This window comes from Podarcis bocagei (genome assembly GCF_964188305.1).
Source record: "Podarcis bocagei genome assembly, chromosome: 5".
Lineage (NCBI taxonomy): Eukaryota > Metazoa > Chordata > Lepidosauria > Squamata > Lacertidae > Podarcis > Podarcis bocagei.
In genome coordinates this window covers 96,257,174-96,279,597 of record NC_138129.1, presented here as the reverse complement: position 1 = coordinate 96,279,597, position 22,424 = coordinate 96,257,174, and the positions used below count along the sequence as shown (strand labels likewise).

Below are 22,424 nucleotides of genomic sequence, written 5' to 3'. Positions count from 1 at the left end.
GTGGAACAACTCTGTCTTACAGGCCCTGTGGAAAGAAATCAGATCCTGCAGGGCCCTGGTCTCATGAGGCAGAGAGTTCCACCAGGCCGGAGCCAGAGTTGAAAAGGCCCTGGCTCTGGTTGAAGCCAATCTAACTTCCTTAGGGCCCAGGACCACTAGGGTGTTGCTATTTATGGACCTTGAGGCTCTCCGTGGGGCATTCCGGGAGAGGCGGTCCCGTAGGTACGAGGGTCCTAGGCCGTGAAGGGCTTTAAAGGTCAAAAGCAGCACCTTAAATCTGACCCTGTACTCCACCGGGAGCCAGTGCAGCTGGAAAAGCACTGGGTGAATATGTTCCTATGGCAGAGACCCCGTGAGGAGCCTCGCTGCAGCATTCTGCACCGGCTGGAGTTTCTGGGACAGCTTCAAGGGCAGCCCCGCCTAGAGCGAATTACAGCGAATTACATGACTGTTGGGCTCACTTCAGCCCACTGTGTTTCAAGGGATGCCTAAAGTAGGCAGTGCTGAGCTAGACTTGGAACCAGTGCTCTGGGTCCCTTTACTGGCCTGGACTGGGGAATTGAGAAGAGGCCAGTATTAGATGGCTTTAGATGCCACAGTGGTACTGTGGGGATAATGCCCTATTTTACCAGCCCCAAACTCTTTGGATAGTGTCCGCCACCACTAGAAAGGAAGGAATAAACAAAGGAGGTCTGTAGCCATGCTCTTTCACCCTGCCTTATTGGGGAATCAAAGCATTCTGATTGGATGGGGCTTCTCACAGCACGAGGGACCTTTGAGGGATAGCAGGGATTCCATAGATAGAGATTTAAGCAGAAAATAGCAGGCTTTGGTGTGCAGATTTAATATGCTCAAAAAGTCTGATATATTTGGCAAGAGGATAATAGGGTTGCGAGTGCACGTACTAATCTCTCTCTTTTAATACTATGACAAGTTTTCATTTGTTCACTTAATCTTTCCTATGGCATCCTTTTGGGAGCGTTCCATGGTACGTGAGCCAAACGGCAGGCACTGGGTCACTGCTTCTCTCTGCTTTTCCTCCGCCGCCCCCTGAAAAAAGATACTTGACGCACACTAGTGACCCGCTGTTGGGCGTGCAGCCAGAAAAAAGATGGGGCATTTTGATTTCAAAGAAACATGCGCGATCCTATAGGCACGTAGCGGATGCACGGACTCAAAGCAGCCAGCTTTTCTTTCGCTTTCTCGCATTGTCTTTATCCTGTTAATAAGAAAATCCGTTTATTTTGGTCCAGGCAAAAGGTCAGAAAAATAATAATTAAAACCCGGCCAAGCGGACGTAAAGCTTCATTTGCGATGATTGAGGCGAAGGATCAGGATGCGCGCCGCTGATGAGCGCCGACTAATGAGGTTAGGAAAGGATTTTATCCCCAATAACGAGCTACTGGAGAGCTTTCAGCACCACGGAGAGCAGCCAAAGGGAGGGCCGGAGCTGCCTGGTTAATCGTATTCAGCGGGCGCTGGCAGCAGCTGTCGACTTTTAAACGGACTCCAGAGGGGAGTTGGCAACCTGTTGGGCCAAACGGGCTCGTAGCTCCCGCTCTCTTTCCTTTCGCTCTTCTGCTCCGCAGCTCAAGCGAAATCTCTCGGGGCCTCCTTCCCTCCAGAGGCTCCACCCTTCGGATGCTTCTCAGTCGCCGAGTCGGAGCAGAACTCGAAGTTTCCGTGTGTGTGTGTTTAAGCAGATGCTGCAGCTTTTTTGGGGGGGGAGGTGGGGAGATGCTCTGCAGAGCCTTCTGCCCTCTTTGCCCAGCTGAGCTGTGCTCAAACAGAGCGGCTGGCGAGGTCCCTGAAGCCCAGCCTGGGAAAACGCAAACCGCTTAGCTTTCTTTCCATCTTTCCTTTTCAAAACGTCTTTTTAAACGTTGCATTGTTTCAGCGAACTTCAGTGATTTTGCTCTCTAAACGGGACTGTTCGGAGCTGGCTGAAAACCGCGGCCTCGGGGAAGTCATCCCAGCAGGTTGAGATTGGGGCTCCCGCTGATCGCACCCCACATTTACTCCCCCCATTCGCATGCTCGTCTCTCCGCCTGGCTTCTCGCAGTGCGCGTGGGCGGAGGAAGGGGGGGGTCCCACTCCCCTCGGCAGAGCATGAAGCATCGGCGCCCCCTGCAGCAGGGGGGGATCCAGCACACTCTTTTGGAGAGCCCGGCCAGGAAGCACGCCAGACGCGCCTCGGCGAGAGCTTGAGGGCGCGTGGTGCGCCACCTCCCTCCTGCCCGCGCCGCTGCGCTCCCGCCGCCTCTGCTGCCAGTCTACACACTTTCCACCCGCCACTGCCTTGCCTGCTGGAACCAGGAGTGCTCAGACCCTCGCAGGATAGGCAATCGGCCCATCCAGCCAAAACAGAGACGCCTCCCAGGTAAGTTGCTCTGGAATCCACGCTCGCCTGGGTGCATGTGTGTGTCTGTGTATTTTTCTCTGTTGCGCCCCTCTGAAAGATCTGTCGGAGGGAATCTGCAGCAAAGTGGCGGCACTGTGGGCTTTGTGACACGAGGGGAAGGGAAGTCCGAAGGGCATTTCCTTGCAAAACGGCGCGAAGGGCTTGCACAGTGTGTGTTTGTGTGGTGTGTTTGTGTAGTGGCAGGGTTGGGGGACCGACCCGTCCTCGCTCCCTCCCTTTTGCGTGGAGACTCGCGGCGCGTTTCCACCTATCTCCAGCTGCCGTGGTCTTTCGTTTTGTCGGCTGGAGTGACACTCCACCGCCACCCCCCTCCCTATGGAGAATGGTCACTCGGTTTCCCCTAACACCCCGCCCCTTCTGAAGACAGCTTGCTTGTTCTGGGATCCACGGATCTGGCGCGATCGCGCCTTGGAAAACAAACCTGCGCGGCGCGGAGACGCGGTGGAGAGACGCCTTGAGGCTGCTTAGCATTCAGAGGGGTCTTCGCAGACCGAAGCTTTCTTCTGCTCTCTGCGCCCTTCCAGTCAGTTCCTGAAATATATATATGGATTTGTGTGTTTTGCTTTCCTTCCCTCTGGCTTTCCTTTGTTGGAGAAGGGTGTCTTTGTGTTGGAATTCTGCCAGTGGGGGGATGCAATGCAAATAAACAAAGATTGCTGAGTTATGCTCGGGCTGGTTCCTACCCGCTCCCTTTGACAGACCTCCAAGGCGTTTGGGCTAATTGAACTCTGTTACATTTCAGGTTTCTCTCTCTGTAAAAATTAGAAGGATCATAAAATCGGGAGAAAAGAGGGTAACTCTTTGTAGCAGCCTCTGTAAACGAAGCCGGTCCTTTTGCTTGTGAGTTTATGGGTGGTGGTGGAATGAAATCCAGGCATCACATATAACTACAGAGGGGAGCAATTCAGTATTTTGTTTTTGAGTTACACTCAGGGGTTCCTTTGACCTGAAGGGGGGCAGGCAAAGTGGGATTTCACCCATGAGACACAGTTCATGAAGAGGTTTTCATTGAGCATTCATTTCAATGGGGCTTGTACAATCTACTTCTTGGTGGATTGTATGCGATGCTGATGAGCAAGAGCAGAGCACACTGTGTTTTTATTTTCTTCCTCAGGCAGCAAAGTATCTCAGGTCGGCCCTGAGTCTGTTTTTATGTTGAATCCAGTTAAGTTGTTGGTGTGTTGTAGTCACTAAAGAGACCACATTTAACAGCTCTGCACACAAACTAAACCGCACCTGATTCTATCCCAGTAGTCATTACCAGTGGCGTAGCATGGGGGGTGCAGGGGGGGCCGGCCGCACCGGGCGCAACATCTGGGGGTTAGGGTTAGGGGGCGCAAATCCATGGGTTAGGGGGCGCAAATTACTTGCCTGAACACAGTCTTAACATTGAGTCCATAAGTGACTGTGGAGGCCAATTCTGGATCCACACATCCTTCCACAGTGGGGACATAGGTTTCCGGGGTGGGAGCTGATCACAGTGAGGGTTTGCCAAACATGCCTTCCTCTTAGCACGTTTCTCCCTTTTGTCCTGAGTTTGAGCGTCTTCAAAGTCCATGACACCTTTGGTAGAGGCTATTCTCCAGTTCGAGCACTCGCAGGCCAGTGTTTCCCAGTTGTCGGTGTTTCTCAAGGCAAATCTAAAAAAAAAGTAGTAGAAAGTCTTTAAGCCTCTTTTGTTGACCTCTGGTGGGGGACACGCCATGCTCCTTCTGGGGTAGTTTGCTCACTTTTGGTTCCCACATTGCACTCGGGTCTCACCTGTGGCTCCTAGAAGCATGTGACAGCAGCCACACCCTGAGAACGGCTTCAACAGGCCAGCTAAACCACGTGAGGGTAGCTGATGTGTCTCAGACCCTCAGTGAGTGAAGGACTTCCTCTGCATGCAAAGACAGGCTCCAGCAGATTGAGTGGACAAGACCAGTCCAATGGTCAAGAAAGTGTTTTCTGCATGTGGGAAGAGGGAAGTGAGTTGGCAGATGAGGCTTGTCAACCTGGGAAGGGAGCCCATCTAGGAGAAGGAAAACTCTGATCCTAGACTATTTACAGAAATATTGCAAAATTAATGAATGTTAGAATGATGTCAGAATGAAGTTAAGTAGTTTAAGCAGCAATGTTATAAAGGTGTATGAAAAATGGATTATTAACAGGTAGAACCCAAAGTTATATTATATTACGTTAAAGGAATAAGATAAAAACAAAGAGGGAAAGAAATTGCTGAATTAACTAACTGAATTGGAATACAAAAAAGGGGAGGTGTGAGGAGGTCAGGGAAGTAAGGATATGAATATATGATATGGAAAGATTGATGTGTTTTCTTTTTAAATGTTTTTTTTAATCTTTTTTCTGTATTTTGTATTTTTCTTTTTTGTTACTTTTATTTTTGTTTTCTCTTCTATTCTTTTTATCTATGTAATTTTTTTTCTTTGAAAACTTAATAAATATCATTTAAAAAAAAAAAACCTCTGATCCTAAACTCCACTGCCTTCTCCTTGAGAGAAGACAAGGTTAAGGAGCAGGGCTCCCCCCCCCCCAGTTTAGTTCCAGCAGCTCTCAGGTGGGTTATGCCAACTTTCAGGTGGGTACCATAGGTGCCAACTCCCTGGGGCCCTGGGTGCCCAAGCACCCACAAAATTCCCCATGAAGGCACTGGGCACCCACAAATTTCGATGCCAGGGCCACGCTTGCTGCATGGCACACACACTGCCCGGGCACCCATGGTCGTGGGGCCAGGTTGGCACTCCTGGTGGGCGCCATTGCCATTCTAAGGAAATGAGGGAGGTGTTCTAGGTGAGTTCCAGCACCTCTTTTTTCTAGAAGAATAGGAGTGAACACTCCACAAATTCATGGTCCCTAAGATGTATGCCTCCTTCTGGCAACTCTTTCAAGCCAAGATCGTGCAAATGTATTGCTCTGCGTGGATGCACCCACAAGTAAGATAACAGTTCTGAAGAATGAAAGCTTTCTTTGGGTTTTTTTTTTTTATAATGATTTTTTATTGCGTTTCTTTTCATAGGTTAACAAATTTGTTTACATGGCAACATGCAAGAAACATTTTTTATATATATATATATGAAGAAAAATAAAAAAAAGAAGAAATATTAAGAAACTTTCCTTAACGTCCTTCAACAGTTCACTTTTGGACCTCCTCACATCCTCACAGCATTGCATTCATTGTTCTAGCCAGTTCAGCAATTTGTTATCTTGTTTCCCATCTTATTATACCTTTAAGTATATTATGTTACCAATTTCAAAAATTTGTAATTTAGTTTTAACACTCTTAATAAACATAATATTTTGTTTCAAATATGTCTCGTTTTTTCCCATCAATGCTTACTTTATCATTTGCTTAAAATAAATTGCAGAAGCATAACGTTTCTTAATCGTGCGCTATCTTAACATTCAAACAACTTATAATGTTTTTGCAAATAGTCCTTAAATTTTTTCCATTCCTCCTCCATTGTTTCTTCACTCAGATCTCGGATTCTGCCAGTCATTTCTGCCAACTCCATGTAGTCCATCAACTGCGTCTGCCAGTCCTCCAGTGTGGGTAAATCTGGTGTTTTCCAGAACTTAGCGATGAGAATCCTAGCTGCTGTGGTTGCATACATAAACAAGGTTCTGTCTTTCTTTGGCACCTTCCGGTCCACCATGCCCAGGAGAAAGGCCTCTGGTTTCTTAGAAAAGGTATATCTAAATACCTTTTTCAACTCATTATGTATCATTTCCCAAAAGGCCTTTACTTTCGGGCAGGTCCACCAGAGGTGAAAGAATGTCCCTTCTGCCTCCTTACATTTCCAACACTTATTATCAGAAAGATGATATATTTTAGCCAACTTGACTGGGGTCATGTACCACCGGTATACCATTTTCATAATGTTCTCTTTCAAGGCACTACATGCCGTGAATTTCATACCGGTGTTCCATAACCTTTCCCAGTCCTCAGACATAATGTTGTGTCCTACATCCTGTGCCCATTTTATCATAGCAGATTTAACTGTCTCATCCTGTGTGTTCCATTTAAGCAGCAAGTCATACATCCTCGAAAGTACCTTAGTCTTTGGTTCTAGTAACTCCGTCTCCAGTTTCGATTTCTCCAACTGGAAACCCACTTTTTTATCTATTTTGAATACCTCTTGAATTTGAGCATAATGCAACCAATCTCGCACCTTACCTTTTAGTTTGTCCTGGCTTTGGAGTTTCCAATTATCTCCAACTCTTTCAATCAATTCCCAATATTTTGGCCAGTAGGCCTCCATATTGGGCCTTTTTTTAGAAATCTTGGCTTCCACAGGTGATAACCACCTCGGGGTCTTACTTTCTAATAGGTCCTTGTACTTCATCCAGACGGCAAAAATTGATTTTCTGACAATATGGTTTTTAAACAATTTATGAATCTTCGCCTTGTCGTACCACAAATATGCGTGCCAACCATACACATTATCAAACCCTTCCAGGTCTAGGACATCGGTGTTTTCCAACAGAAACCAATCCTTCAACCAGCAGAAGGCTGCAGCTTCGTAATACAACCTTAAATCCGGCAGGGCAAACCCCCCTCTATCTTTTGAGTCAGTTAGTATTTTAAATTTTATTCGGGGCTTTTTGCCCTGCCAGACAAACTTAGAAATATCCTTCTGCCATTTTCCAAAGCATTCCATTCTGTCCACGACCTGAAGGGTTTGAAATAAGAATAACATTTTTGGCAAAACACACATCTTTATAGCTGCAATTCGGCCTGACAAGGTAAGTTTCAATCTTGACCATACATCCAAATCTTTTTTAATTTCCAACCAACATTTTTCATAGTTATCTTTGAAAAGATTTAAATTTTTAGTGGACAAGGATACTCCCAGGTATTTCACTTTTTTAACCACACTTAACTCTGTCTCTTTCTGATACCCCTCTATCTCTGTAGGTGTCAAATTTTTAGCCAAAACCTTAGTTTTTTGTTTGTTTAACTTGAATCCCGCCACCCGACCAAACTCCAGGATAAGTTCCAAAACTCTTTTTGTGCTAGATTCTGGCTCCTGTAATGTCAAGACTAAGTCATCTGCGAAAGCTTTCAGTTTGTATTGTTTCGCTCCGACCACTATACCTTGCACCAACTGGTCCTCCCTAATCATATTCAGCAATACCTCCAGAACAGAAATAAATAGCAGAGGGGATAGAGGGCACCCCTGTCGTGTCCCTTTTTCAATTTGAAGTTCCTCCGATACCACATTGTTCACTATCAGTTTAGCTTTTTGTTCTGAATAAATTGCTTCTAATCCATTTTCAAACCCCCGTCCCACTCCCATCCCTTTCAAGTTCTTCTTCATAAACATCCAAGAAATGTTGTCGAATGCTTTCTCCGCATCAATAAAGATTAAAGCAGCCCTTGTGTTTCTAATTCGCAACAGCTCCAATATATCAATAATGTTCCTGGTATTGTCCGACATGTGTCTACCAGGGAGAAAGCCTGCTTGGTCCTTGTGAATTACTTCATTTAGTACATTTTTAAGTCTACTTGCTAAAATGTCTGCAAAAATTTTGTAATCCACATTCAGGAGTGAGATGGGACGGTAGTTCTTAAGCTGAGTCTTTTCCCTTTCTGACTTGGGAATCAATGTGATAAATGCTTCTTTCCACGTTTCCGGTGCCTTCCTCCCCTCCATGATCTGGTTACAAACCTCCAACAACGGTTGTATCAAGAAATCCTTCAAAGTTTTATAATATTTGGAGGTGAGTCCGTCCGGGCCTGGAGATTTGCCCAGCTGCATGTTTTGGATGGCACCTTCAATTTCCAGTTGAGTTATTTTGCTGTTAAGAATTGATCTTTTATCTTGACTTATTTTAGATAGTCCATTTGTTTCCAAAAATTGGTCCATTTCCGATTCTTTCTGAGGCCCCTGTGCGTAGAGCTCTTTGAAATATCTGTGGAAGCACTTTCTTATTTCTTCTGGTTTCTGAACTATTTTTCCTTGAATCTCCAAATTTGTAACCGTATTTAACTTTTGTCTTTTTTTCAGCTGCCAAGCCAGCAACTTTCCACATTTATTTGCTGATTCAAACGATCTCTGCTTCATTTGTTTGATTTTCCACTCAATCTCTTGATTGATCAGTTTCGAATATTGTGCTTGATGGTATTTGATCTCTCTTAGCACCTCTTTTGACTTCGGTTTGATTCTCAGCTTTTTCTCTCCTTCACTTATTTTCTCTAAAATTTTTTCTTTTTTTCCATTCCAATATTTTCTTTTTATCGAATTCTGTTGAATCAGAAACCCTCTCATTACAGCTTTACTTGCATCCCAGATTGTTCTTTTCTCCACCGTAGTGTTCAAATTTATTTCAAAGTAGTCCTTTAGTGTTTTTTGGGCCTTCTTCACAATCTCTTGATCTCTTAACAAGGTGTCATTCATTCTCCATCTGAAGGATCCAGTTGGGAAAAGTCTCAGTTCCATTTTTAAGGCATTATGGTCGGAGCAGGTTTTTGGGCAGATTTCCACTTTTCTTGTTTTCGGAGCCAGCCCTCTAGATATCCAAATTTGGTCGATTCGTGTCCATGACAAGTGGGCCTCAGAAAAGAAGGTTCCTTCTTTACCCAAGGGGTTCCTTGTCCTCCAAATGTCAATCAAATCCATATTGTCTGTCATTTCAAAGAAAGTTTTGGGGAGTCTGCCGTCTGTTGTTAAGTTTTGATTTTGGGATTTGTCCATATTTGTAGACACCACCCCATTCATATCTCCCATCACAATAATATTAGCATAGTCCAAATAGTCCATCATTGTCTCATGCAGCTTCTTGTAGAATTCTGATTTTCCATCATTTGGCGCGTAAACTCCTAGTATCAAAATCTTTTCCCCTTGTGTTTGGATTTCAATTGCGAGAATTCTTCCATGATCATCTTTGAATAAAAATTTTGGCGACAGGTTCTCCTTTGCATAAATTACAACACCTCTTTTTTTAACTTTGTCTGATGAGATAAATTCTTGGCCAAGTCTTTTATTGATTAATACTTTCCTGTGGAGCCTAGTCACATGTGTTTCTTGCAGACATATTACATCCAATTGTTCTTTTTTTAGGATATGAAATATCCTTCTCCTTTTTTCCGGAGAATTCCCGCCATTTATGTTCCAACTAAGTAGCTGCAGAGACATCCTGTTCTATTTAAAATGTTCTTAAGATGGGGTGTCTTCCTTTTGCTCAGATCCCGAGGGTGTAGGCGTTGGCCCACTTCCGGGCAGTATTGGTGCTGGTAAGACTGGAAGCCAATCCGCTCCTTTTTGGAGATCTTCTCCGTGGTCGTGAAGGAACTTTTGGTTATCTTCAGGTGTTCTTATTTTAACCTTCCTTTCTTTGTAGGTAAAGGATAATCCCTGTGGAAACTCCCACCTATAGGGAATTGCGTTGTGTCTCAGCAATTTTGCTAATTCTGTATAGGTGGCTCTAAGGTCCAGCAGCTGCCTCGGGATATCTCTGTAAATTTCCACCCTTTTGTCTTGTATTTCAATTGCTTTTTTGAAATGAAGGCCTAGGATCTTGTCTCTCTCTTCCTTTGTTCTTAAAATTATCAAACAGTCTCTGGATCTGTCTTTCCTTACCAGTCTTCCCAGTCTATATGCCGAGACAATCCTGAAGTCTATATCTTCCTTTAAACCCCAGAACTTCGAGAATTCCTGTGTTAAGTATCCAATCAAGTCTCCTTGCTCGAGTTCCGGAATACCTCTCAATTTGATGTTGCTCTCGCGGTTTTTCAGTTCCACCATTGACAGATAGACTTGTTGTTCACCCACCTGTTTGTGCAGGGGCCTGACTTCTCCTTTTATTTCTTCAACCTCTTTTTGTAGAACTCCCACTTTCTGGATTGCTTCTCCAGCTAATTCCCGATTTTCCGCTGTTGCTCCTTGCAATTTCTCTATGGCTTGCGTGTGCTGGGAAACTTGGTCAGTCAATTTTTGAATCGAGGAAGTTGCTTTATCTATCTTCACAGACTGGTCGTCCACCTTCTGGTTTAAACTTGATAATTGCTCCAATATTTGTTTTAATAGTGTATCTGACCCACCTGCTGCCATATCTTCCTCAGTGGACTTCTCAGTTATTTCCCCTTGTTCTCTTTGGGTCACCAGTACAGCTGGAACCGACGAACGGCGTCCTTGGGTCAATGTTGTTTGTACGAATTGTGCTGGTCTTCTTTCCTTTTCTCTTTCCTTAGCCTCTTTAGTTTCCTTTGCTTTAGATGCTCTTGTTCTCCCTGCACCACTCATTACACATCTGTCAATGTTCAAGGTCAAATTGTCTATTGTTCCATGGGAAAGACAAATTCAGGAGTAAACAACCAGTGAGATGGAATTCAAAACAAAAGTCAGTTCCCAGGATTTTATAATCCGAAAGCCCTGTAGGGGGAGTACCACCAGGTTTCAAAGACAAAGAAGGAAGTAATCCGCCATTAAAGTTCCAAATTGTTTCAAGACAGTAAATTCATTAGTCCAAAAGTCCCTTCATAAACTCAAAATTTCCCAAAGCGCCTTTTATAGATCAACAAAGTTTCACGAAAGGTGCTTGTAACAGTATCCCATTCAGTCTTTTCTGCTCAAATATAACAGTTACGTTCCAGCAAAGTTTTGCAACTGTTTCCGCAGTTTGACACAGTCTCTCTCTCTGGCAGCCCGACAATCTGGCTCTTTAGAAATACAGCCCAAAGGAAAAAAAAAATAGGAGGAAAGTCACCATTTACTACTTCTTTTAGTCAAAGTCCATTTCCACCTTCAGCTCAATAAAATAAGCAGATCTTATAGCACGAAAAAGTTTAAGCTTCCCACAGTCCCGTTTCAAGCGCTTCCGTTTTTAAAAGCTTTGCTTTGATCTTGTCAGCAATGTCGGAAGACGGACTTCCCTTTTCTCGTCTCCCGCTTTCAGCCAAATTTACCGAATTTCTTTTGCCAAATTTTAAACCCCTTTACTCACGGGTATGTTGCTTGCAGTTTAGCGTTGATTTTAGGAAGAAGGATCAGCGCTCATCTGTAACAGCCGCGCGGCTTCGCTTCCGCGGAAAGAGCGATGAACTCACAGCACCGCTACCCCTCCTTCACTCCGGGTCTCCTTACGGGGTCCCTTCTGTGTTTTCGGAGCAGCTTCTGGTGCCCGCCGAGTCCCACGGCCACGGGCTCACTCTACCCGTGGTTTATCTTGATGGGTCGTCGCTATGCCGCAGCGAACGACCCTTTTCCGCGGAGCCCCTCTTCAGAGCTCGAAGAGGACCGCCATTACAGTTTCGCGCCGCCCCCGGAAGTCTCAAAGCTTTCTTTGGGTTTAAGTGGTGGGATGCCTGAGTCGCAGCAAGCATGAGCATCTCAGGAGAGGCATTCCCTCCTGTCTGAAAGGAGAGGTAGGAGAGAGGCCTCTTCTTGGAAGGCCCAGGTCACCCACAGGCTTGCAAAAAATCCCGAACATTTATTATTATTATTATTATTATTATTATTTGCTTGCTGAAGAACTGAGGACACACTTCTAAGTCAGTTAATAGATTTTGTAAAGTACTGTTTTTGGGGGACAGAAGTACTGTTTTTGGGGGACAGGGGGCGGGCTGGTGTGGGGGACTCCCTGGTCTTGAATGGGGTAACTGTGCCCCTGAAGGACCAGGTGCGCAGCCTGGGAGTCATTTTCGACTCACAGCTCTCCATGGAGGCACAGGTTAATTCTGTGTCCAGGGCAGCTGTCTACCAGCTCCACCTGGTACGCAGGCTGAGACCCTACCTGTCTTGCCAGAGTGGTGCATGCTCTAGTTATCTCCCGCTTGGACTACTGCAACGCGCTCTACGTGGGGCTACCTTTGAAGGTGACCCGGAAACTGCAATTAATCCAGAATGCGGCAGCTAGACTGGTGACTGGGAGCGGCCGCCGGGACCACATAACACCGGTTCTGAGAGATCTGCATTGGCTCCCAGTACGTTTCCGAGCACAATTCAAAGTGTTGGACTGACCTTTAAAGCCCTAAATGGCCTCGGTCCTGTACACCTGAAGGAGCGTCTCCACCCCCATCGTTCAGCCCGGACACTGAGATCCAGCGCCGAGGGCCTTCTGGCGGTTCCCTCATTGCGAGAAGTAAGGTTACAGGGAACCAGACAGAGGGCCTTCTCGGTAGTGGCGCCTGCCCTGTGGAACGCCCTCCCAGCCGATGTCAAAGTAATAAAGAACTATTTTACTTTTAAAAGACAACTGAAGGCAGCCCTCTTTAGGGAAGTTTTTAATGTCCGATGCTGTACTGTTTTTAATATTCAGTTGGAAGCCGCCCAGAGTGGCCAGGGAAACCCAGCCAGATGGGAGGGGTATAAATTATTATTATTATAATTATTATTATTATAATTATTATTATTATTAATGTATTTATATTTCAGGGTTTTATACAACAACGTGTATACAAAAAAAGGTAAAGCAATTAAAAACAGGGCTGGCTAATCAAAGTTCTTAAAAGTCAACCTCTTCCATAGAGCAGCTCTGTGTGAAGTGTTGCCTGTGGACAAGCAGTTTTCATGGCTCCGTCTATCCTTAAAGGAAATGTATATCATAACTTTCTTTTGAAAGGAATGTCTGCGAATTAAAACTCATTATCTTGCTGAACAGAGATCTTGGGTTGCTGTCACCGTTCAGCAGCCTGTAACTCGTTCTGGCAAATGTACCCTTCGGTCCTGAAAATTGGAAGGGGTGAGAGTTATATGATTATATCTTTTAATAGTGTTTATAGCGGGGAGGGCTCAAGCTGGCAGGGGGAAGGTTTCCCTGGAAATCTTTTATTTGTTTCCTTCTCCACATCCGTAACAGAAAAGCACACTGTGTACTGCATCGTGCTCTGCCTAGCCTGGTCATTTATATCCCTCCAGTGCACAACTCCATATAATAATCTCTGTGTTAGGCCTGTCTTGGACTTCTAAATGCTGATTCTTGCAAAAGAGACCTCTTCTTTCTTCTTCTTTCTTTGGCGATCACTCGTAGCTGATTAAGATTGTCTTCCATAAACACGGTTTTAACAATGAGTCCATAAGGGACTGTGGAGGCCGGTTCTGGATCCACACAGTGGGGACATTGGACTATGAAAACATTCACCATATATTCTGGCTGCTATTTCTCTCCACAGTATTCCTTGTGCATGATTCTGATTGTGTGTGCGTTTGTGTATGTGTGTGTGTGTGTGTGAGAGAGAGAGAGAGAGAGAGAGAGAGAGAGAGAGAGAGAGAGAGGACTTTCAAGCATATTTTAGAATATTCTCTGTCTGCTGAGATAGACAACTTTATCTGGAGAGAGGGGTTTTTTTTTAGCTGTAGTGTGATGCCAGTTGTAGGTTTTCTGTTATAGAACAGCATTCGGGTTTGCTCTGCAGCCAGGCAGCTGCTGTGATTAATATAGCAACAGAAAGCTTAGGTTGTGGTTCTTTGACTGAGCATCTTTACTAGCAGTTTAAGGATTGTAATATACTTTGTAGGTAATTAGGAAAGAGCTTCACTTTGCAATAAAGCTAAAGGTTAATGATCAAACGGATTAAACAAATGCTGATGACACCTAAAGAGTATACCTGCTTTCACTGTGCGTAATAATAATCTGTAGTTACACAGGTCTTCACTTTAGCCAGAGATCAGTTTCAAAATACTGTTTATTTGACTAGTAGCCTGCAGCCAAAGAGCTGACTAGTTGGTTCAAATCAAAACATAAAATGTATTCTCTGTGACATATAAAAGTGGTGGTGGCAGTGGCTTCTGCTGAGACTTCATGCTGCTTCTCCTTCCTTCTCTGTCATCCAGAGCAGATCACAGGTGGAGCAGCCATAGAAATGCCACCCCCCTTGGATTCTGCCGCCTAAGGCAGCTGCCTCAGGTCACCTCATGTGTGGGCCGGCCCTGGCATTACACAACTAGCCGACTGTAGGTCGCATCTTGGGGCGGCCCTGTGCAAAAGTCAATTACCTAGGGTTGCCATATTTCAAAGAGTGAAAATCCGGACAGAAAAGTATTCCAGATATGTCTGGGAAATTCTTGGCATACGGCAACCCTACAATTATCTTTTAAAACTTTTCTGGGCAGCCATTTGTGGTGTGCTGAACAAGGAGTAGCACGGGCTGTTTCTATGAGACTGGTGTTGATTCATTCCATTGTATTTCTAACTGGCTGCATTTAAAATCTGAATAAGAAGGGGAAGTCAGGGAGAGGAAAAGTCACATTTCTTTTTTTCTTTCCTTCCTATTCATTTTTGCCTACAGGGTCAAAATCCTCCCAGGTAAGGACAGCATAATTCAATCCACGGTCACCTTCCTTTAGCAGGCATGAGTAAATTATGGCCTTAATAAAAAAACTGTTCCTGGGCAAGATAATTTAATATCGGGTTGTTGCTCTTGTCAATGTGCTGTTGACTCTTATGTGACTAACTGTTGGACTTCAACCAGCCCGGCGTTCATTTAGAAGAATGGGAAGCAATAGGCATTCTCTCCATTGCAGTCTGATTTTCTCTCTGTGTGTGCTTGGGTCAAATTCGACAGTCGAACAGTCTCCAACGAGACTCCAACTCTTTCCTGGCAGGATTTTAAGCAGAGGTTAAATCATAGAACCATAGAATTGTGTCGTTGGAAGGCACTCTAGTCCAACCCCCTACGGATCCGGCCACTTGCCATGTATGATCCAGCTGAGATCCCTACATTTCAGGGGGTTGGACTAGATGACTCTCAGAGTCCCTCCCAATTCTATGATTTCTTCCCCAAGCAATTTCACAATTTGAAGGTCAGAATCCTCAACATCAATGGGTTTGCTCCTGAAATGAAATATTTAACTTGGCTCCGTTACTGCCTCTTCCTTGAAAGTATGTTTCATGCTTCATTTGCCAGTGATGTTAAGAGATTTCATGCCATATTTTTTCTTTCCTCTCAGCTGGAAATCTGTAAAGAGTGTGTGCACACACTCGTGAGACATGCAGAGGTGTGTGTGAGCGTATGTACAAATATGTTCAGTGACCATATGATGCATTCATCTGTGTGTTCTTGAATCTTGATGTCCATTTTTTCACCTGTTTAAATCTGCTTCAATGTGATACTATTTCACTGCAAAACTCCCTGTATAAATGTGGATCTCCTGGGCAGTATCAGTGCCTAATTTTAACAGGGGCTGAGGAAACAGTCATTTGCCGTGTACCTGTCAGTTGATTGCTTCTTCCTCTTTTTACTATGGTCAGGTATTTCAATAATAGGTACTGCTGCGGCGGGAACAGTGGCGTAGCGTGGGTTGTCAGCACCCAGGGCAAGGCAAGTAATTTGCGCCCCCTAACCCGTGGATTTGCGCCCCCTAACCCTAACCCCCAGATGTTGCACCCGGTGCGGCCGGCCCCCCCTGCACCCCCCCACGCTACGCCACTGGGCAGGAAGGTAAACAACATTCCTGTGTGCTCTGGCTTCCGTTACGGTGTTCTGTTGCAGAACAGCAGTGGCATACACTGAGAGGAAGAAAGTAGTCGTTCAAAACAACAGCAGAAATTTCAGTGGAAGACAGTGATTTAAAACAATGGTAGCGGTTTGAGTAAAGTGCTGTGGAATCCTTGATGACTCCTTGATGAGGTAGCTGAAGAATGGAAGTGAGAGAAGTTTGAGTACAGTAAGACAGGGGAGAACACTGAAAGGGGGAAAAGTGTATGGTTTAAACCCCATTTGAGGTTTGAATGAAGCTTGTATGGAATAATACTGGGTGGCATTTCAAACAGAGGTTTGAATAAAGCAGGAGTGGAGAGACACAGAAGGGAAAGTGCCATTTAAAACAATGGCAGACAGAGGGTGGAGTAATAATAATAAGAGTAATAATTTATTATTTATACCCAGCCACTCTGGGCGGCTTCCAACCGAATCTTAAAATACAATGGTCTGTTAAACATTAAAAGCTTCCCTAAACAGGGCTGCCTTCAGATGTCTTCTAAAAGTCTGGTAGTTGTTGTTCTCTTTGACATCTGGTGGGAGGGCGTTCCACAGGGCGGGTGCCACCACCGAGAAGGCCCTCTGCCTGGTTCCCTGTAACTTGGCTTCTCGCAGAACAAGCAGAGAGTGACACTGGGGAGAGTGGCAGTTTAAAATAAGGTTTGAGTACAGCAAGAAGGGATTTTGGAAAGCCTCTGTTCTGCCAGCTGTTTAGTGTTGGCTTCTGTGTTGCACCCATCTCTGCTATTTATCTTTGTTAAAAAACAGTTTTAAAAAATGACAACAACCTGTCCGTGCCTCTCCATCCCAGCTTTACTCAAACCTCTGCTGTGCTTTAAAATTGCCATTTTTCTCTCAGTAATATTCCGCTCCTACTTTACGGAAACTGCTGCTGTTTAAAACAGACACATTTTTCCTTTCAGTGTCTTTCCCTTCTCACTCTACTCAAACTTCTGCCTCTTTAATTCCTCAGCTGCCTCATACGTGTGAGAGAAAATATGAAGAGCCCTCAGATACTCCACAGTGCCTTCACACAATGTATTTAACTCCTGGCACCGTGCGTTGTCTTCAACATGAAGTTCCAGATTCAATGTACAGTGGTACCTCAGGTTACATATGCTTCAGGTTACAGACTCTGCTAACCCAGAAATAGTACTTCAGGATGAGAACAGAAATCGTGCTCTGGCGGCGTGGCAGCAGCAGGAGGCACCATTAGCTAAAGTGGTGCTTCAGGTTAAGAACAGTTTCAGGTTAAGTACGGACCTCTGGAACGAATTAAGTACTTAACCCGAGGTACCACTGTAGTAATTTAGAAGATATATTTTATTAACAAGCAAACACCCATATATATACAACATTCATAACTGAACTAGCTGCATAACGGAACAAGCTGACGGCTTGGCTCTTCAGATACAATAACGTAAATAATAATGGGGTTTGTGCCCAAAAGAGGCTGCATAATAGGAGAGAGGGTGAGCCATGGACATGGAGAGGTCTGTGTTCAAGGGAGAGTTGAGAAAAGCATGGAGCAGGGGAGATAAGGAGTGGAAGTAAAAATGGAGGTGCCAAAAAGGAGGGAGTGGGAGGCATGAGGACCGGGGTAAAGATGAAAGCAGAGGCATGAAAAGGTCTGCAGAATAGAAAGTATGGTGTATTTATAACTGGGCAGAAGGTAAAAAGAGGGCTTAGTAGCTGCAGTGTGGGGGAGAAAGAGGGTGCAAGCCGTCTGTGTGCACGGAGGGGTTGCACAAAAGGAGGGCGAGGAGGCAGGGAGTGAGAGAGATCACTGGTGCAAAGTGGGGCTTCAGAATAGAAGGAAGAAGTGGCTTCAGATGTGAGGTTGGGCTGGTGTAAAGTGAGCGTAGGTAGTTGGAAGGGATAGGAAAAAGAAGTTCTAGAGGGTTAATGTGAAGGGAATAGCAGGGAATGGATGAGCAGGCAGAGCAGAGGCACAGCCCCTGGAACATACATAAATAGATTATCTCCCCTCCACCCACAGTTTCTCTTTCCTCCCGTCCTTCCCTTTGAGTTCTCCCGAACTCATCAGGCTGGATGTTAACAAAGCTGGGCGTGGATGAGGCATAATGAATGATGTCATGGCTACAAAATTAAATAAATGACCTAACGGCTGCAATGTCCAACTTAATTGTTTTGTTTTTCTTCATCCTCCCATCCCTTGCTTTGTGTAACATCCAGCCTGATGAAGAATTCTAGAGAACACAAAAGCTTTTCCTCTGTTTTGTGATGGTTTGTTCAAATGAAAGTATTGATTAGCTATAGATTTTTGAGGGTTCCCCCTTTATGGACCAACATGCTTCCTTTTTGCTTTTCCTGTTCCTGGAGGTGTTTTGTCACTCTGTGTAATGTATAATATGAAATACGTACTGATGCTATACAACTTAGCTGTGATTGCTAACACATTCCTGTGTGTTTTATTCAGAAGTAAGTTCTACTGTGTTGACTGGGTTTACTCTCAAGTAGGTGAGCCTTGAAATGCCCAGACTACCATCAGCTCCCTCTGTTGTTGCCCCGGGCTCTGCCTACCGTTAACTATCCTGCGGTCAACTCTGTCCCTCCAGCAAAAAGAGGCACCAGCTGCCACAGATCATGTGCACACAGCTCCAGAAGTTCTGGTTTGCGTCTCCCTCTGTGTGAATGGAAAAACAAACCATGAAGCGGTAGCTTAGCATTCTATCCAAACTCTGGATCGTGGGCTTTTTTGCCTTAACAAACCATGGTTGCTAGGCCTGCAACAAATGCTGGCTCCCCTTTGTGGTTTGTTTATCTGCTTCTATGAAGGGAAAAATGAAGCAGAAGGGCTTGTCTGGATGCGGTCTTGTGTGGTACAGTAAACCAAGGCTTTGCATTATGTATGACTGTGGCCAATGGGGCAGTGATTTCCAGAACTGAAATTACCCAGCATTAAAAGGAGATAAGGCAAATTCCTCCACTGACGTATCTCCCAACCTCTGGTAGCTAAGGCAGTGTCGGATCAAATCCTGTGGAGGCCCCTAGGCAGTCAAAATCTCCGTTGCAAATTATCTCCTAATACATTTTTGTTATTTTCTTTCAAGATCAAATCAATATTATTTTGAACCATTGTCGTGGGGCCCCTAAAAGGCCCATAGGCTGGTGCTCTGCCTATTTGGTAATCCGGCACTGAGCTAAGTGAATAGAGGCAGAACCACAGTCTACCAACTCCCAGGTACACTGATGCAGCAAAAGCCTCTTGGGCTTGCTGATCAGAAGGTTGGCGGTTCGAATCCGCATGACGGAGTGAGCTTCCGTTGCTCTGTTCTGGTTTCTGCCAACCTAGCAGTTCGAAAGCACATCAGTGCAAGTAGATAAGTAGGTAACGCTATGGCAGGAAGGTAAATGGCGTTTCTGTGCACCCTGGCACTCGTCACAGTGTCCCATTGTGCCAGAAGCGGTTTAGCCAGATGACCCGGAAAGCTGTCTGTGGACAAACACTGGCTCCCTCTGCCTGAAAGCAAGATGAGCGCTGAACCCCCAGCTGCCTTTGACTGGACTCAACCGTCCAGAGGTCATTTACCTTTTTATTTTATTTTTTACCAGCTTCCAGGTACACAGATGCAGCAAAATAGTCCAGGTTTCCCACTATAACTTTCAGTGATGCAATATGAATATAACCAACTTGTTCATTGTTGGAAGGGCAGAAGTGCTACATCTTATGTGTGTGCCTATTAATATGTAAAACGTGGCCTTTACTCAGGGGGATTGGGACTGGATATTTAAGGGCAAAGACGTGCTGAAGTAGAGGCAGCCTCTGCAAAGCCAGGGAGCCCATTCTAATGTTTTATGGAAGCCAGAAAGGTGTTGTAAGGGTCATCAACCAATAGGAAGGCTTTGTTGATAGCATGAGAAAACCCACTGGATATATGAGGCCACTTTGAAAGGGGGATTGCGTAGCTGCCTGAAATGACCATAAAGTTGTATGTTTTCCGTGTGGAAAGTGGTACCTATTATATTTTTATTTATTTATTGAATTTATATCTTTCCCTTTCTCTTGAAGGAGCCCAGGGTGACATATGGCAGTAGATAAATGGAGGTGAACGACAGCTGATTTTTATATTTTCTTTACAAAAGGCACTGGTAGTCAATGTCAAATTTTTGGCGTCATGAATTAGCAAATGTTTTAGAATTCAAAGGACAGAAGTGTACCGTAGTTGTATGATGGATGGTGTTGCTGGGGGTGATGATTGATAGTTTTGACTGTAATCTTCTGAAGTGTCCTTCCCATCCTTCTTAATAGCAAATGTTCCTGATCATCCTCTGGAAGTGTATCTAACCAGTGATGAAGAATGATTTGGAAATGTAGAGTTTGAATAATAATAATAATAATAATAATAATAATAATAATAATAATAATAATAATAATATTTTTTTTAAAAAATGTTATTTATGCCCTGCCCTCCCTGGCCAGAGCTGGGCTCAGGGTGGCTAACACTAGTAAAATTACAATAAAAACATAATGGGGTGTGTGGAACCAATTTAAAATACAGGTTAAAATACAATTTAAAATGCAGCCTCATTTTAATAGTAGCCCATAGATCAAAACCATAAGGGGAGGGAAACATAAGGGTCAGACTAAGTCCAAATCAAAGGCCAGGCGGAAGAGCTCTGTCTTGCAGGCCCCACGGAAAGATGTCAATTCCTTCAGGGCCCTAGTTTCTTGTGACAGAGCATTCCACCAAGTCGGGGCCAGTACTGAAAAGGCCCTGGCCTTATTTGAGACCAATCTAACCACCTTGCAACTTGGGACCTCCAAAGTGTTGTCATTTGTGGACCTTAAGGTCCTCCACGGGGCATACCAGGAGAGGCGGTCCTGTAGGTACGTGGGTCCTAGGCTGCATAGGGCTTTAAAGGTCAAAACCAGCACCTTAAACCTGACCCTGTACTCCACCGTGAGCCAGTGCAGTTGGTAAAGCACTGGATGAATGTCCTTCAGTTCAATGAACTCCTTCAGTTCAGATTTTGTTGCTGCATTGCAAGCCAAGCTCAGATCTCTTCAGGCCCAGTTCATAAGAGGGTCTTCTCCTGCCATTGACAGTTTCCTCCATGGGCAAGCAAGCTCGTTTTGGCAAAGGGGGACAGGAAATGAAGGGCTGGCTGTTGCCAGTTTTCTTTTTCTTTTTTTAAGAATGATATTTATTGAAATTTTACAGACAGTAAAAGGTTACAAGATTAAAAATAAGAAATAAAAAAATAACAATAATAAAAGAAAAAGAGATACAAAAATACAAAGACAAAACACATAAAAAGTAAGAAAAAATTAAAAAGAAATCAATATTTTCATGTCTTATATTTCATTTACTTGTTTCCTGACCTCCTCACACCCCCCTTTTTTGTATTCCAGTTCACATAGTTAATTCAGCAAATCCTTACCCTCTATCATTTATCTTTACTCAATATCTTAACCTATTATAACTATATATTTTAAACCATTGTCAATCCGTATTTACATATTCTTGTTAATCTTTTTACCAATACCGCTTATTTTCAATCCAACATCCCTTTAACATTCATTAATTTTACAGTATTTCTGCAAGTAGTCTTTAAATTTCTTCCAGTCTTCTTCCACCACCTCTTCTCCCTGATCTCGGATTCTGCCAGCCATTTCTGCCAGTTCCATGTAGTCCATCACCTTCATCTGCCATTCTTCCAGTGTGGGTAAATCTTGTGTCTTCCAATGGCTGTTGCCAGTTTTCCTGGCACAAGACCTTCCTACTGGTGCCATGATCAGTGGAGAAGGAAGGCAAGCAGGCAAATTTCGGGGTCTGTGGGAATTAACAGATTGGGAAAAGTTCAGAAAAGGGCAACTGAAATGTTCAAGAGGACGGAGCAGCTGCTCTATGCAGAAAGGTTACAGCATTTGGGCATTTTTAGTTTGGAGAAAAGGTGAGTAAAAGGAGACATGATGGGCAAGAGTATTGTTAGCTCAGAAATGGAAACAAGAAGAAATACCGACGAAAGAAGAATGGCAGACAAAATTAATGGACTATGCAGAATTGGATAAAATGACAGGAAGGATTCGAAACCTGCGGGACCGGAGATTTACAGAAGATTGGAAGAAATATACGAATTATTTGAAGAGCAACTGTAATCAACAAATTACGCTAGTAGGACTACAATATGTTTTGTAAGGAGAAATATATGAAATATTGCAATGAAGAGAAAGAAGAGAGATATTAGTTATGAGACTTAAATGTAATAGTGAAAGTAAGAAATGTAAATTAAGTGAAAAGATTGGAAAATTTTCAGATGTGATTGATGGAAGTCATAAAAAAATTGTATAAGATATAAAAGTATGTTTAATTATTCTTGAAAATGATATGTTAAAAAACTAATAAAAATATTTTAAAAAGGAGACATGATGGACTTCTATAAAACTATGCATGGCATGGGGAAAGGAGCTAGAGAAAAATTGTTGTTTTTCCTGTCTCTCTCATAGAAGTTGTGGATGCCCAATGTAGCTGAATGTTGGAAGATTCAAGGCAAAAAAAAAAGAAAATGCTTTCTCCACACAGTTAAAGCAGTGTCTCCTTGCTTGTGGAATTGTCAGGG

At 44.1% G+C, this 22,424-nt stretch overlaps 1 protein-coding gene across 1 annotated transcript in view; it reads left to right on the top strand.

Moving 5' to 3' along the window:
* The first annotated feature begins 2,028 nt into the window (after positions 1-2,028).
* FAM163A (family with sequence similarity 163 member A) overlaps positions 2,029-22,424 on the top strand; it is a 130,021-nt gene continuing 109,625 nt past the window's right edge. Inside the window, exon 1 of the mRNA XM_081194543.1 lies at positions 2,029-2,380. The gene's annotated coding sequence lies outside the window, so the exon portion shown is untranslated. The remainder of the gene's footprint in view (positions 2,381-22,424) is intronic.